This window comes from Syngnathus scovelli, chromosome 10 (genome assembly GCF_024217435.2).
Source record: "Syngnathus scovelli strain Florida chromosome 10, RoL_Ssco_1.2, whole genome shotgun sequence".
Lineage (NCBI taxonomy): Eukaryota > Metazoa > Chordata > Actinopteri > Syngnathiformes > Syngnathidae > Syngnathus > Syngnathus scovelli.
The window spans coordinates 10500787-10517500 of record NC_090856.1 but is presented as its reverse complement, the minus strand read 5'-3'; the positions used below and the strand labels follow the sequence as shown (position 1 = coordinate 10517500).

The following is a 16714-nucleotide window of genomic DNA, read 5'->3' as shown; positions in this document are numbered from 1 at the left end:
CATCCGGAATGACCTCGAGTTCAGTCAAAGTTTGTCAGACTAGCTAACTTTTGTATGTACACACTGTTCAATGTGTAATATTTTACGAACATACACATACTGTGTTCATCCGCATCCAGTTTTACGTTCACATTTTGTATCAAATTCCGAGAGGCAACTTCATTGTTATTATACCTTATGGCCTATTTCTAAAGCCTAAAAAAGGAGCGTTTCTCTGTTTGCCGCTTAACCGCAAAGCAGGTCTGTGTACAGAAGACACAAGACTAATCACTCTCATTGTAGCCAAGTCCCATCATGGATCTGCACCAAGCAGTAATTTTGCTACGCTAGCTAACGACGCCGAGTGAGTCATTATCTTAGCGCCTGGCTCGGGCCCCTATTTAAAGATTCACACCATGAATGAACAATTAGAGAACAGATTGCTGGCCTAAGTGCGGGAGAGGCGGGAAAAGATTGAGCGAGAAGAGACGAGGCCAGTGTGTGCTCGCTAGCAGCGAGTAACATGGCCTCAAAATGTGCTACAATAGTTCAAGTGCCTGTACCATCATTATGTTTAGGATGAGATAGAACAAATGGAGAGTGAAGCGTTCGGAAAATGAAAAAAAAAACAAAACTGATTTTCAAGTGCTTTTCTAAAAAGTACTCAACCGCTAACCTATTGACACATTACATTAGCGTTGTTTCTTAAAGGAACACCAAATAACTGCTGGGCTTGTGAAAAAAAAAAAAAAGGAAGTTTTTATTAATAGAGAAACACACTCAATGATATCAGAGTGATGTGAGTTGCCTTGCGCAAGGGCATTTTGGCAGTGGGGAGCACACGAGCAATTTGGGTGTGCGTGCGTTTTTTTCTGTATTCAGGCCTTTGTGAGTGTTTTTCAATGGGAACTGTCAAGCTGTACTAAGCTCACACAAGAGACAAGAAGCGTACTTTGTTTTGTTTTGTTTTCCTGCCTTCGTGGTTTTGCTTTGAATGAGTGAGCGCGTGAAGAGGCAGCGAGAGAAAGAGGTAACGAATGGAGAAAGAGGAGCAGAGGTAACATGTAATTTACTGTTTGCCCCAATTGTACTGTACGTGGCTTTAGATATGCTAATGCTGCTCTTTGTCAGGCTGTGAAGATAGCCATCAATCAGCTGTCAATTGGGCTTTTGCAAGGGAAAAAAAACTGCCAGAGGAATTATCCCCTCCCTTGGTTCTCCTCTTCTTCCTCTTCTGTGCTACCTCGCGAAACTGGGAAAGCCTGGCACTTGGATCTTTTAGGATCTGGAGCCCCAGAAATGAGGATAAAGATTGCACAATAAGTTATTATACGCTGTCTTCTATGTAGAAATAATTGTGATTTTTTTCAAAGTAAAAATGTAATTCTTCCACATCCTTTTTTTTGTTACTGTTGCTGTTTTTAGGAATCTTTTGAACTTAAAAAGAAGTGTGATATCAGTGGCAGCTTTGAGTGAAATCATGCCGCACGCAACATGGCTGCCTCTGTCAGCAGAGAAAGAGCCCTTGATGTCAGCGGCTAATGTACATGCTTAGATAAGCTAACAGGCCCATTAGTGCCAGTTCATTTAGCTCGTTAGCCCAAGCTTCTGGGCTGATGACATTCATTACATATCATTAGCACACAATTAACATGTCTCACTCCGACTCTATGGAACCGAATGTTAGCAAACATTTTAAATAGTCCTTTATGACATGTTTCTGTCTGCAGGATATGATTTATGAGGTCTACGTGACATGAGGGTATGACAATACAGATAGTCTGACTCCATGCTGGCTTGTGTTCTAGGGATTGCCGAAACTAGGCGAGTGATTTGTCAGTTTTTTTTGTTCCCTTGTAAACCGTTCTTAACATATTCCTGCAAATTACTCATCGTGTAATGCAAGTTAAATTCCACGCGACGTGCATATGTGTCAAGATAAATATTTGTTCAGCACAGGTGTCAAAGTCAAGGCCCAGGGGCCAGATCGGGCCCGCCGAGGCAAATCATGTGACGTATTCATGTTCTTGCAAATTGTCCGTCCATTAAAATAAGTAGTAGTTGAACAAAGAATTTTCTACCTTCCGATTTCAAAGCTAATTATCAATCAGGCTGTTGTGTGAATGTGATAATATAAGGTGATCATGGATAGATGGATAGATGCATGTCTGTGGTCCTCTTTTTGTAGAATCACTTTAGTCATTGTGTGTGTGTGTGACCTTAATCTTTTCACACAAACCGTGCATGTGCATGTACGGTGCCATAGTGCGGACACACACACGCACACACGCACTCATGCACACACGCCCACGCACACACACACACACGCACACACACACACACACACACACGCACACACACGCACACACACACACACACACACACGCGCACACACACACGCACACAAACACACACACACACACACACACACACACACACACACACACACACACACACACACACACAAAGACTACTCCCTTTATTCTCGCTATCACACTCACCCACCCACTGATGCAAACGCGGACAGGCATTATTGATTTCAGCGTCTCCAAGATGTTGAAAGTGTGTCTATTTGTGTGTATGTGTGTGCACAAGAGGATTAAGGCCCTCACTGAGCTCTTGATACCATCAGCCATCAGGCACCCAAGTCCACTTCGTGCTTTCCCGGCTGCCACATTGTCTATTCTGCTCCGCTATGTGAAAAATGTTGAATATCAACAATGGCTTTCAGTGGTGTATTGTTGAGTTTTTGTATGAACTAATCTTGCCTCAGTGAAAGAGACCTAGGGCTCGGACAAAACGTCTAGAGCCGCAGCATTCCGAGTTGGCTCTCCCCTTGAACGCTGAGCACAACGCTGGGGCTGAGGGAGCCAGCCGGGTGAGGCGAGGCAGGCTGCAGGAGAGGCAGGGAGGCACGGAGAAAGGCCCACCGGAGGCTCTGGAAGCTAAGGGGGAGGACCGGGCTGGGATGGCCCAGATGGCGTGGCAGCAAGGTGAAGGATAGGAAGGAAAAGGCGAAGCGGTCGACGTGGGCCGAGAATTGTCATCGGGCATTAAAGCTTCCCTCGAAAGAAATATTGCATCGGTCCTTGTCAAAGACGTCCCGGAAGTCCGGGAAGAGAGTTCCGTGTTCTTGCGTCAGCGCAGCGGACTGTGCCTTCGTTTTCCTGCAGCGGAACGCCGGAGGGGAAGCAGCCCATGTCCAATCAGAGAGCAGGATTGCAGGCCTTGTCAGAAGATGCACCATGACATCACTGAAAGGTAGGCTCAAAATTGCACCGAGGTTTAACGAGCTCACCTTGGAAAGGTTTAACTCCGCACCTCCTTGAAAGGAAGAAAGCTTTAGCTGTTGTGACTCTTCCCACATGGGCTGCGCTGGTGTGTTGCTTAGCGGATGTAAAAGGCGCATTGCTGTGCTGCATGCTCAGAGCATGCATCTGTGTGAGGGAGCCTGGCCTGCAGAGTCCAACAAGTCTCCCGCAGCAGGAAAATGAGGCAAAATGCGATGATGAGAGCCAGGCCAGTTGATGTTAATCCGGCTTTGCGTCAGAGGCGTCAGGTCTGTAGATTACGCTGCGGTCGACCTGGAGTCATGTGCTGGGAGATCATGTTCAATTAGCAAGTGCAAATAATATTTGGACTTGACCGAGAATGCTAATTTGCACATGCACACGGCACACCCGCTCAGAGAATTTGACAATACAGTATTAGCGGCTGACCTCCATTTGCAAACTGCCTGCATACGTGAATATGTTACAACCTGATATGGCATATTAATGGCCATTTAATTTTCTTCAAGTGGTTCAACGGTAAAATATAGTGCAAGCGCTTGTGGGTCGAAGAGAGAGGGAATTGATGTGAGGCTGTTTGAGGTCAGTGCCACAGAAACCTGGAATTGAGTGATGTTTGACTTAACCCTTCACCCTCTCCACACACACGCACGCACGCATGCACGCACGCACACACACACACACACACACACACATACACACACACACACACACACACACACACACATATGCACACGAACACATTCACAAGCATCATAATCGCTGGCCCCTGGTGATTTGTCCTCTCAGCTTGAAGCCCTGTCATTCCTCTCTGCTCACAATTACAGCCCTGAACTGAACAGGAAAATCTGCCTCAATCTAGCAATTAGCCCGAAGGCCACTGGCTGTGCGTGTTTGTATGTGCGTGTGTGTGCGTGCGTTGACTGCTCTCAGTGTTCTCCATCTTGTCAAGATGTAAGCCCCAACAGGAATGACACCCGCGTGGTGACACCGTTTGCATTGATATTGGTTGTTTCTTATTGTTCGGCACGCATTGGTTACTCGGCGCCCAAGTAGAGGCTGTGAAATAGCATGTCTTATTGGTGGCCACATTGAACGGAATTTTCACAATGTTTCACTAAGATCCCAATCGTGGACGTTGAATTGTATGTGCACTCACTCGAACGGACTATGCGTACTATTTTAAAACAAGGTCAATACCAGATATAAGGTCGACATTTAGCCAAGATAATTTGGCCAAACATTATATAGTGTGTTTAAATGACGCATATGCGAGTCTAAAAAAAAAAAAAAACAATTTTTTTTTGCATTTTAGCCTACATGATATCAACATGTTTGAAAGTTAAGTAAGCTAACTTTTTAGCATTTAGCCTACGAGTACATTTGAACGTACTCACAAATACTGAAAAATGTCAGTCAAAAATGTTTACTCCATATTGGCTGTTCCTCGTTTCCATAATCAATGGATGTCACTCAACCAGTGTAGTACTTGTCATTTCAGTCTCATCTCAGATTTGTTGTAATTAGTTGTCTGCAAAGTTGCCACAAGTCAATTTTGAGGGCAAAGAAAGTCAGTCAGCAGTCAAGGGGTGACGTGGTGCGAGGCGGAGGGCTGCTTTTCGCGGCCTCGGGTACGGCAGGCCTGACTGGGCAGCAACAGAGACGCTTAGTGCCGCCCGGCTTGCTCCTAAAGACTCGGCCTCCTTTCCGTGCCCTGCTCCTCTCGTCCCACGCGTCTTCCAACCACTTCGGCATCCTTCTGTCTTTCTCTCGCCTTTTGTCTCGTCTAGCTTTCACCCTCAAGTTGCTTGTGCTCACCCTCTTTTCCCCACTCTATTCCTCCATTTTGCACACTTTCTTAGTGTATGGCCTCTGGGCTGTTGCAGATGCTCATCAGTGAGGCTTGGGGGAGGTGGTGGTGGTGGTGGTGGGGGGTAATAATGTGTTGAGTGGGTGGGGGACAAAAGCTCTGTGACCGTTCAGAGTGGCTGGGTCTGAAAAGAAGCCGGACATCGTCTTAATGCAGGGAGCGGAGAGACGGACTCAGGCAGACAGACAGAACGGACTCGGGCCTTTATCCCCATCCTTTAGGTGATGCCTGCTTTGGCCAAAAGAAAGCACATCTTCCATCTCGTGCCCTTCCCTCCACGCCTGATGTGCTATCAAAAGCATTAAGATGGGGAGGCGGAGAGGCTCATATTGCTGAGGGACTGCTACTTAAGATGAAGAAAACTTTGCTTGTGCCTCGATGACATAGCCGTGTTGCATCTCTTTTCATGAAATATCACGCCGTTTCACATTAGTGGCACAGTGTTTCTCTTTTTAGCACAAATGCTCCAGAATTGGCAAAGAAAGTAAATGTAGCATAGCCAGGGGCACAGATGTGATTTTGAAACACGGGGGAGAGCAACTAAGCTTATAATAATGATAATAACAATAAATTGAACATAGAAATGTGTGAATGTGTTTATATAAAGGAAGCATGTGTGCTTACTTTTTTTTACTGGCGAATACAGGTAACGTCTTATTAGCAGCTTATGACAATCACATTGACAATCACAAACAAAAAATTTACAAACTTGAAACATTTTTAAGAAACATTCAAGACATAAACCATATGGGCCACAATTGGAAATGTGGAAAAAAAATCCAGGAAAAATCGGAAAATACCCAAAAGTCAATTATCTGGACTGTCCAAGCATATTTCAGGAGCGGGGTGGGGGCCCTCGCAGCACCCCCCTACAGTGCTCACTGTAGACCTTGACCAAACATAACCTCAGAACTTTGAGGCAGACTTGCTACCCACTATCTGAATAAAAAAGTATTGAATTTAATGAAAGAAATATCCCGACCCACCACAATAACATGGAGGAGGGAACAAAGAGTCGTAATCGAAACAGGTCAGCAAATGGCCCCCTTGTTGCTGAATAGTTGATTCTATTGTTTATAGCGGTTCCCGCACTTCAAATGTTGTGTTACTATCACCATTGATGACGTGCTATCAGCACATTTTAGTTGCACAACGCTTTCCATTTTGCCCACAGCAAATGTTTGTCATTTGGCTGAAATCGAAGAAGCCAGTGACGGCGGTCCAGTGTTGTTCTGCGGGTATTTGCATATTAGTGCAAGCGTAGCTGTATGCATTATCAAACAAAGAGGTTACAAAAGATGAGAGAGGGCATGCGGGGCTTTTGCACCACAATAGCTCGGCAAGGCTTAAACTGATCCGCAGCATACCGACGACGGGGACACACGTCAACCTGAGAAGGAGCCAACACGCACTGCGCGTGCACATCTGGTCTTCTCCGTAGTCCGACCAAGGCCTTTTGACGTGGACGCTAACGCAGTCATAATTCACAGTACACAATACAAGGTACACAATACACACTTCACTTTACACATGGACTCAAATGCAAAGTGTGGACATACTAGCTCAGTGTGTGTGTGTGCGTGCGTGTGTGTGTGCGTGTGTGTGTGTGTGTGTGTGCGTGTGTGTGTGTGTGTGTGTGTGTGTGTGTGTGTGTGTGTGCGTGTGTGTGTGTGTGTGTGTGTGTGTGTGTGTGTGTGTGTGTGTGTCTGCATGTGTGTGTGTGCGTGTGTGTGTGTGCGTGTGTGTGTGCGCGCGTGTGTGCGTGCGTGCGTGCGTGCGTGCGTGCGTGCCACAGCGGTCAGTACTGAGGCATTTTCTCGCAATTGGGGAGGATGATGGCGGGTTGCAGGGTGGACGAGAAGCAGACAGAGGATTAGAGTGACATGGAGACAAAGAACAACAATAGTTTGTCAGAGGATTTTATGGAAAAGCTGATTTGGAGTATGCCACCAGCCACGAGTAATCACAACCGCAGGATTTATGACTAAATCAGTTAGAGAATTTGTAACTAATATTGCTGCAATGTGGGCGAGACTTTTCAAGCGGGCGAGGTCATGCAGAAGCACTGAAATTAAAAGATGGAAAATAAGGTGAAAATGCTTTGGAGAAAAATCTATGTATTCAAATTTGGTGCAACGCAAGATGGCCGCCAATGGCTTCAGTTTTTGCGACGATGAGTGAGCAGCATTGTTGGTCTATTCGGGTGATAACAACTCACCTATTTTCTGGATTTGGTCATGGGACATTTGCAAGCATAGCCCACCTGGCACTGATGTCATTTCGTTTGACAGGAAGTAGCAAAATGGCCGCCTGCCTAACTCATAGTTGGCAAACACAATATGAATCAGAATGTATTATTGTTCGTAAGTTGTTGAAGTAAACTTTTTTTTACAAAACTTGCTGTTGTTTTGGTTTGTCACTTGCTGCTTCAATTCCAGCGATTTTCATCTTTGTTTTCCCCCTTATAAAAATGTCTGGCAGCCCAAGCTTTGCGAGACGTGGAAGAGGCAGAAACGGCATGATCAGTGGAAATGAATGAAATATTTAATGTTTGAGTCAGCCTCGCCCTGGGGAACGGAACGATACAGGCTCCCTAATTGACACCGGGTCAACTGCCTCACTTCTTCGCTCGCTGGCTCGCACGCACTTGCACTGTTTGACACGGTTCCAGCTGTCTTTCTTTCTTGTCCCAAACACACATTACGGTGCCGCCAGTAGCCACGCAGGCCCGTCCGGCGTGGGCCAGAATGGCCCAAACAAAGGCCTGCACTGTCTTGCTGTAATGATGGATGAGCGCGACGCTCGTATTTTAGACGGATCTGACAAGTCAGTCCATTCCCAGGCCAGCGTACTGGACAACAGCTTTATATCACACGTCCTTAATAGCCCTTCAATGAATTCTTTGGCGAGCAAAACACAACAAAACATGGCATGTTCTGGAAATGGAAGTACGGGAAAGCATCATTTGATTAGAAGAGAAATGGTCACTCATAGCCAATGAACAGAGCTCGCTCTGTTCGCAGTGGCAGTGGAAGACTTTGGCAAAAGTATATTTGGAGCAAAAAAAGGCCAAGTGGGGCTTGAGCCAAAGAGTGGACAAGTTGACGAGTCAGCTTTATGACTTCACATCAACGTTTGAAGTCGACTATTGGCTACGAATGGGCAAGTTCCGGTGCTAAGTATCATATCGTTCCAATACTCTGCCTTATTTCAAGGTATTGGCCCTCACGACTCAACCGTGAACATTTTACGATCAGGACCTCGAAATTAGACGATGAGCAGAATAGAAAATCGCTATTAATTTCATGCAATTTGGAGAAAAATGCTATTTTGGGGATATGATTTCTTAAAAATTATTACTACTATTACTAATGGTATTGTTACTTGGTGACTACTCAAGAGTCAAAGGCACACCATAAGCTCACTCCGTTACATTTTCATTCCTCTCATTTACAACACGCTGCAAACAAACTGTGTATTGACTTGTAATCAGATGCCAGTCAAGACATTCGCATTAGCCGCATAAGAGAAAGCACACTGATTCCCCACCGGCTGTATTGTCCCTAAACGTCTCGTCTCTCTATGGACTGTAAATGATTTAATTTGAGCAGCAGATGTGGCGTCGAGATGCCGCTCGTGCCCGTTGAGTGAGCCGGGCGGAGGAAGAGTGCGAGGGAGGGCTGGAGAATGAGGAAATGACAGGAAGGAGAGAAAACGCTTGGCAAAATGACAGCCAACAGCGGCCCTGGTACTCGATGCCGTGATTTGCTGTGCGTGCACGCGCGTGGTGACAGCTGAATGAAAATCAATCTGCTTCGACATCTGCCGTGCCTTCCTCAAGTGTGAGGGCACGCAGATGGGCCTTCCTCGGCTGGCGGGCGGGCAATGCAGGTCTTTGCACTTCTTCTCGCGCTCTTCATCTCCTCCTTCCTCTGTCTTCTCTTCTGCTAATCAGATGCCGGTGTGCCTCTGAAGAGGAGCTCTCTTTTTCCCGCGCCCACATCTCCGAGTCACTCGGGCAGCAGATGTTTGGGCCCTCTGAAGCCGCAATTGGGGCTCTAATCACACTCATTGACAGCTGGCGGGGCCCCCGTTGCAGCTCTGAATGGCAAATTAAAGCGTTTCTCAGATAACGTTGCTAATTGGCTCAATGCTTTCTAAACCCGGAGATCACGCTTGTAATCTGCATGCCAACGCCACCGGCGAGATCTCCGTCTTTCCTTGCCCCCCCAAAAGTCTAATTTTGCTTTCTCTCCTGATGTGTTGATGCTCGCTGATGCTCCCATCAGATTAGCAAACGCTAATCGCAAAGCCACAGTTTGTCTCACTGTCACGCGTCCTGGCGATCCCCTTTCCTCTCGTCTCATCTCATCTCGGGCATTAACTCCACGAGATTGGTAATTGGCTCTTAAAGCGGCAGGCCGCGGACTCGGAAGGCCACTTAATGTCCATCTCTTTGCCTTGCTTGGCTCGGCTCGCCGGTCCATCAGCTAGCTTCCTGGCTGAATGGCATTAACTAGTCCTGTATAGAAAGCGGCGGCCATATTAGAGTTATCCTCCCCTCTCAGCCTCTTGCTTGGCTTATGAGTTCCGATCAGTCAAAATGATATGCTTAAGTGGATATTTTGCTCTCGCATCACTCCAGAATGGGCCACCAAATAACCCCAACTGTCATATGCAAATTCTTCCACTCTTTTTTTTAACTGGGCCCGAGAAACTAAATCTGTATTTATTGGTGTGGAAATTCAGTTTTCCATCACAGGCTGGACACTTTCCCCTTGTCGGGCCCTGCTCGGATTGGCACTTGCGTCTCATTTGCAAAAATAAAAAAAAATAGTTTTGGTCATGTTGAAAGTCAGCTAAAATGTTTTGAATCATTTTAGCTTGAATTCTTTTCACTGATTTTGTGTCCCGCAGTCATTTGCACCAAAGCGTCCTGGCTCAAATTTGGGGCGTGGCAGAGAAGCTGCAGGTGTGATGTGATAGCCGCCACCGCCACCGTGCTCCATCCTCAGCCCGACAAATCAATCAATAACCCGGGGATTTATTTCACACGCTTATCGGCGAATGTATTTGCTGTTTTTCTTTCTGTTGGACTGTGAAGTGGAAAGGGAAGCACACGAAGAGAGCGTTCAGGGGTGCTGAGGTGGAAAGTTAAGAAGCTGTAATATTTTGAAATGTTTTTGTATTTTTTTCGCTCATGAGTAGCGACGTTGTGCGAGGAGGCGTTTCAAGCTCTGTTCGGCAGACTCTGCGCTCTGCGCCGGCAACAAATACTCACTCACTCATGCATGGGTGAGAACTATGGGGGTGGGCAGTCCTTTCATAAATTATCCCAGAAAATTAATTAGCAATATAAATGCCAGGCAGAATGCATTATGTGCAATTGTCTTGCTATCTATTCAGAAATGAGTCTGTTAAAATGAGCGTCATATTCATCATCTTTGCAACTATTTTGTGATCAGTGAATTAATAGTTTTACAATTTGTATTTTTAGGCATTCATTGGCGGAGGCGATTGTCTCTTAATTATGACAGCGTCCTCCTCTTATTCGCACCTATTAAATCCAGTTTTGCGGCGTGGCCACAGCCGGCTTGCCTGGCCCTCTATCTGCTAATTACTTCTCTAATTGAATTTGCTCTATGTTGCCAGGCTGTTTTTTTTAAGTGGCTGTTTGTTGCAGGGCCTCATTGTGTCTTTGTGTGACAGCTCGCCGCCTCGCTGACAGGAACAGGATGCCCTCCCTCCCTTTCTCCTCCATCTCCCTGTCTGTATTCTTGTCCCTCCGTCGAGATCATTACCTATAGCTCCTCGTATGAATGAAGAAAATTAATTAACACGAGTCGGTGAAACACTTGCTGCTCTTAGTTGCCCTCCACGCTCATCGCGTTGCGCCTCCAGCAAAAAGGGGTCAAACTCATTCTTGTCACAGGCTACATCGTAGTAAACTTCATTTAAAATCACCTCGTCAAATAAATAAATAAATAAATAAATAAATAAATAAATAAATAAATAAATAAATAAATAAATGACAACAGGCTCTATCTGGTTGTTTTAAAAAAAAAAAAATATATATATATATATAAATATATATAAATATATAAATATATATATATATATAATTTATATATCATTTTTGCCTGGCAAATAATTTCTAAGCAGAATCAAAAACATTACGCTGCCATGATCGAACTTTGTCTTGGCCAAATCCAACACTCAGTATTCCCTCCTCCATGCCTCTATTTATTACTCCCTCAACCGTCTTGTCCCTTTGTGAAAACTTTTTCTCCTCACTTCATATTGATCGACGCTCTCTCCCTCCTCCGCACCATCCATCCATCCATCCATCCATCTATCCATCCATCCGTCCATCCTCTCTCTCTATTGATCCTTTCCTCCCCCTCCCTCCGCCACTCTCCTCCCGGTGCTATCTCACTGGCCTTTTGTCTTCTTATCGAGGCTCGACGGTTTATTCTGGCGGCCGTTATTGACGGGATTCTCGTTGCAAGGCCAACTAATGCATCCCTAATGCCACTTTTGTTACTCTGGAATGTTGGGGCTCGCTTCAGACGCACACGCGTGCGTCCCTGCACAGGTTATGCCGGTGCATCGTGTGTATAAGGAAAAAAAAAAGGCCACCCGAATGTTGATCCCGGCTTTCTATTTGTTGGCAAAGCCAGCTATCAATCAAAAAGGCCCACTCGTACCGCCGCCGCCGCGTGTCCATGTGCGTGTGGGTCTTGAGTGACAGGTGGAATCAAGGCTGAGGACGTTTGATAAGCTTGTATTGTCGGTCGCGCCCTACCCCTCCAGTCCCCCCACCCCGCCTCCCTTCACACCGCCACCTCGATAAGAAATACATTGGAATAGAACTGATAACGCCGGTGGAAACAGCAAAGCCCCACTCTGAAAACACGCACACACACACACGCGCAGGCGCAGGCACACAAGCAACGCCATGGGAGAGCTTGTCTTTCTTCAAGCGCCTTGGCTGTAAGCGATACCCTCAACAAACAGCAACACGCCACCTCCAGGAAAAAGAAGATCTCCATTTTGTGTGCGACATACACTCCGGTGTGTTTGTCGGGGGAAGGATGATGCGCGATACGGCTCCAGGATATGCTCGGCTTACTGAAAAGGTCTCTCTGATAGCGCTGCTGTTTTTGCGTGTGTGTGCATGTGTGTGTTTGTGTTGCGAACAGCAGTGAATGAATACAGTAATAGGCTTAAAGTGGCTGAGGCGCAGTGTCAGACTTAACCAACAACAGGGCGCTCTCAAAAGAGTGACTGACAGCTGTCCGTGTGTGTGTGCGTGTTTGTGTGCGTGCCATTCTGAGATTTCAGGTCAAACAGACAATATGTCGTCAAATGTTTCTCATGCTACTTTTACAATAAAGCTGCCATCACAGTTGAGTGAAATCGGATCAGTGACATGAAAAGTGTTCTCGGGACGCAAATGTCATCAGAGCGTGGACGATTTGGAGTAGCCCAAATTTAAGGTCACAGGTGGTCCTGGCAGCCCGAAATGTGAGCTTATTTGTATCTGATTTCGATGCTGTCACAAAAGCAGAAGACTGCGTATGTCCAGAAGTGGTCAGCTATGGCCCTCGAAACTGCAATTCCAGCAGTATCATTTATTAGCCCAGCAAGATTTTCATTATGAATCGAATTGTACAAAATCAGATTCATTTTGGCAATCTTTTGGGTCAGCTGTTCAGAACATTGCAACTCAATTATTTTCTGTGAGCCCAAAAACATTTTGCTTGCCCCCAACACTCTGTTGCATTACCTTGAGGCCTTTTTAACATTGAACAAAACACACAAAAAGTAAATAAAGAGCGTCTTAAAACAAAAAAGAACTTAGTCGTATTGTTTTTTTAGTCGGTAACAGCAAAATATTCAAAGTGCATCAATTGGTTGAAAAAAAAGAGAGATTGCCACTGCCACCTACTGTAGTGGATGTGCAATTGCACTTTATTTTTATCATAAGCCTGGCAAATTCAAAAACAAAATACAAATCTTATATTGCTGTCAGGTTTGTTTTTGTAAGAAAAAAACAAACAAAGTTAGCGACCGCAGCGGTTGGCACTCAAAGTTGGGAAAAGTTCAGGGGTGAAAAATGCTATACACACAACATTAACACAAGTTGTCCATTATAGAGAAAGAACAGTGACCTGTGAAGTCTTCCACAAAAAAAGGTCCGAGCATGATGGGACGAGAAAATTGAAGATGAAAAAGAAAGAAAGCACAAAAGCTTAAGAACAGGTTGCATGACCAGAGGCCACGAGAAAATGGCCTTATTGTGAATGTGCATTAACGGGAAATGTGATGAAGTTACAAATGTGTGATGTGTGTGTGCGCGTGTGTGTGTTGTGTTGTGTGCAGTGACTCAGGGGCTAAGAAGGCAGAAGTGAGGGGTGGAAATCAATGTCAAATTACACACGCCTGGCTGGACCATTGTACAGTATGGCCGCTATATTCCAGAGAAGCCACTTTCAAGATGATGCGGCCAAATAAGGCTCAACTTCAAGATCATTTTTATCGATCTTGAGGAGCTGTCAATAAAGACTTTGTGGAGTGTGCGTGTGTGTGTGTGCGCGTGTGTTTATGCATGCGTGGACGTAAGAGAGATGTTGGGATATGTGTCACGGGGCTCATACAATGCTTTGGAACTCGGGCTTTGTCCCTGCCCACACATCAGCAACTCTCTGGCCCACTGCTTTTCATTTACATTCGTGATTGGCCGGGCGAGCAAGACTCACAGAATGAGAGAGAGGGGGGGGGGGGGCTTTCCATTACGAGATTGGTCTGGCAGCAGATGCCGCCATTGTTTGGGCTCAGGATCCAAGAAATATTTGGTGTTGGGATCGCTCATGTGAACATCATTGAAGTCATCTCGTTTTCACGGACAATACGTTGGGCAGCGTTTGAAGATGACATATGGAGAAAATCTTCATTTTCCACTCCCATTCGGTTTCTCTCAGCAACTTTCTTCACCTTTCCTAGGCAAACAGCCTTGCTTGGTTTTCCCGTGGACGCCGACACGTTTCTGCATCCTTTATGAGCTTGTTGTGAAATTCAACAAGTGCTGTTTAAATAGTACGCAGACGGACGAGCGTCAAGTCACGACCGCGTCGTTTGAGTGATCGCTGAAACGCACAAGCGCGCGCCGGCGTTATCAGAGAGGTGTGAGCTTTCTCAGCCCAAAGATAAACATGGCACTTTTACGGCGTCTCGACTTTATTGCCGCTGTTGACCGCTCTGTCGTCCTGCCGACCAGCGCGTCACGACGGCTACTTTGTGTCTTTTCATGAGAGTCATTGCCCGAAATGTCACGGAATGTTAGAGAAGGCCGCGAAGCAAGAATTCTGCACGTTCCGAGTTGACATCAGACCATGACCTCGTGATGTTGTCACAGTTCACCACAGGGATCTGTGAGCTCAAGTTCCCGGATGAGGCAGCCATTTTGCCGCCCCACTTTAGCAGTCATTTAATAATAAAAGAGCAGAGGTTCAAAATGGAAAGAGAGAAACTGATTCTATTTACTCCTATCTGTGACGGTGATGAAGGAAAAAAAAGTTCTGGAGTTACGTTAAACGACATTGCTGCACCTTCTTCTTGTACTTACTGTGAGTTACCGGTCGTAATGTGTTGGTATCACTACTCAAAACCGACACATTTCTTCAAAGCGTGTGTGTGTGGGTCAGCCCCCTCCGAATAAATAAATAACTCCAAATCTCTCCATCCTTTCTAGCAAATGCCAGGCAAGCTCTTTGTCAGAAGAGAAGCCAGCATAGTCTCAGTGCGGACGGCTGCTGTCAGAGTGTGGCAGTGCCAAGCCAAAATGGTTTTGGTCATCCTGTTGCCCCCTCTGCCTCGTTACCCCAGCGACACAGGCTTAGATGCTCAGAAAAAAAATGCAAACACTCAATTTTGTTCACAAAACTCAATCAAATTGTGCCAGTGTGTCTTTTCTTTAATTGTTGGGTGTGAATTTTTTTTCTCATTTTGCCACCAGAAGCAAACGGTTGAGCATGTGATCAATCGTTTATCTTTGTAATCACAAAGGTATCGTTTCCACTTGGTGGCAGCTAGCTACTGGCAAAATAACTCTCCACACTTCATTAGCGTCGATGAGGTGAGCTGCTCATCTCCTCATTGTTAGCCGGCGCTAAGCTGCAGTAATCCCAAACAAAGGGCTGGGGCCTCACAGCAGACCGTGCGGATTACGGCGCTTTCTAGAAACATCCACAATGGCATTCAAATTGGCCGGTAAACAAAACCCAGAGTGGTCAGCAAAGCGAGAGAGTGTGACGGTGGGAGTGAGAAGCATCTGGGATGTGGACGTGTGTCACAAGAAGGAATGCGTGTGCTGAGCCACGCGCATAAGTATGTTTTGCTAAGCGTGGCGGTTTGAAATTTGCATCGTGAGAGGGAAAAAGACACAAATTTGTTGTTGGTCGTCTTTGTTAGCTGTCACCTTTACACCTGTTGCTGAACCAAAAGCTTCATTCAAAAATATTACTAAACTTGCTTTATGATGAGAACATGACGTGACAATTCATTCAACATCATCAAGGAAATGTCGGTCGAAAATGAGGCTGTCACTTGCTCAACATGTTCATGTGAGATCTGATGGGTTTTTTTCCCTTCGACTGACCAAATTTGTTTTGCCTTATTAGCCGATAATCAAGATTTCTTGAATTCTCTCAATCTGCTTGAAATGAGCACGAGGGGCGATGTCCTTTGGATTAGTACTATTAACTGTCAATCAAACGAGCTGTCTTTGCTGTCGAACCAATTTGTTTTGAAAATGTATTTGAAATGCATTTCATGTGATGGCCAAGCCTCCTTTTCATCTGATACTTTCCAAAGAGCCTGATGATAGATGTAATCTGTCGCGGTGTGACAAATATGGCAGTTTCTACTGATGGATTGTTTTGATAGTGCGCTTATGCTATCAACATTACTTTATGTGATCATATATTCAAACCTCTTGGTAACTTCAAATTCTAAATAAGCTACATCTTCAAAAGACGTTTTATTAGGCACGACATCTGCCGAGTCTAGAGAGAGTCATGCTATTTTTGTCCAAAAATTGGCATTTGTGCCAATGAGCGAGTGAACACTGCCGACTTGATTTGCGTCTCGTTAAAAATAATACATTTCAAAATATTTTTTAATCCATTCTGAAACAGCAAAATTATCTGACTACGGCACCATTGGACAATCTCTGTCTCTATTTCTCCACAGCACACTGCACAAAGGTTTGCTTTAAAGCATACATCATTTTGAATAAGTTCCATACTCTCTGAGAACCACCCTCTGCATGATGGAACCGCGTCGGCAGAAACACTCGGCTTGCGTTCAGTCTGACCGCAAAGTGAGCGGAATCGACCTGATGCATTTGACGGCTTTCTTTTCATTTTGCGCTCACAGCGATTTGGGTCAAAAGTCTTCCAACATTAAAAGATAATTCGGATGTTTCTCAAGGCTCCCGTGGTGTCGTTGCGCTCTTCCTGTCGCTTCGCTAGCGGCCTAGCTATCACACTGTGGAGCCTATGCGGGCGGATTT

The 16714-nt window shown here is 45.5% G+C and overlaps 1 protein-coding gene and 1 long non-coding RNA gene across 4 annotated transcripts in view; both read left to right on the top strand.

The window, feature by feature from the left end:
* sox2 (SRY-box transcription factor 2) overlaps positions 1-16714 on the top strand; it is a 60299-nt gene that overhangs the window by 37258 nt on the left and 6327 nt on the right. The window lies entirely within an intron of this gene.
* Positions 2469-16714, top strand: part of LOC125976257 (uncharacterized) — a 41424-nt gene continuing 27178 nt past the window's right edge. The window contains exon 1 of one of the 2 annotated variants that reach the window (XR_011087517.1): positions 2469-3240. This is a non-coding gene — a long non-coding RNA (uncharacterized lncRNA). The remainder of the gene's footprint in view (positions 3241-16714) is intronic. The other variant, XR_011087518.1, reaches the window with a different exon arrangement.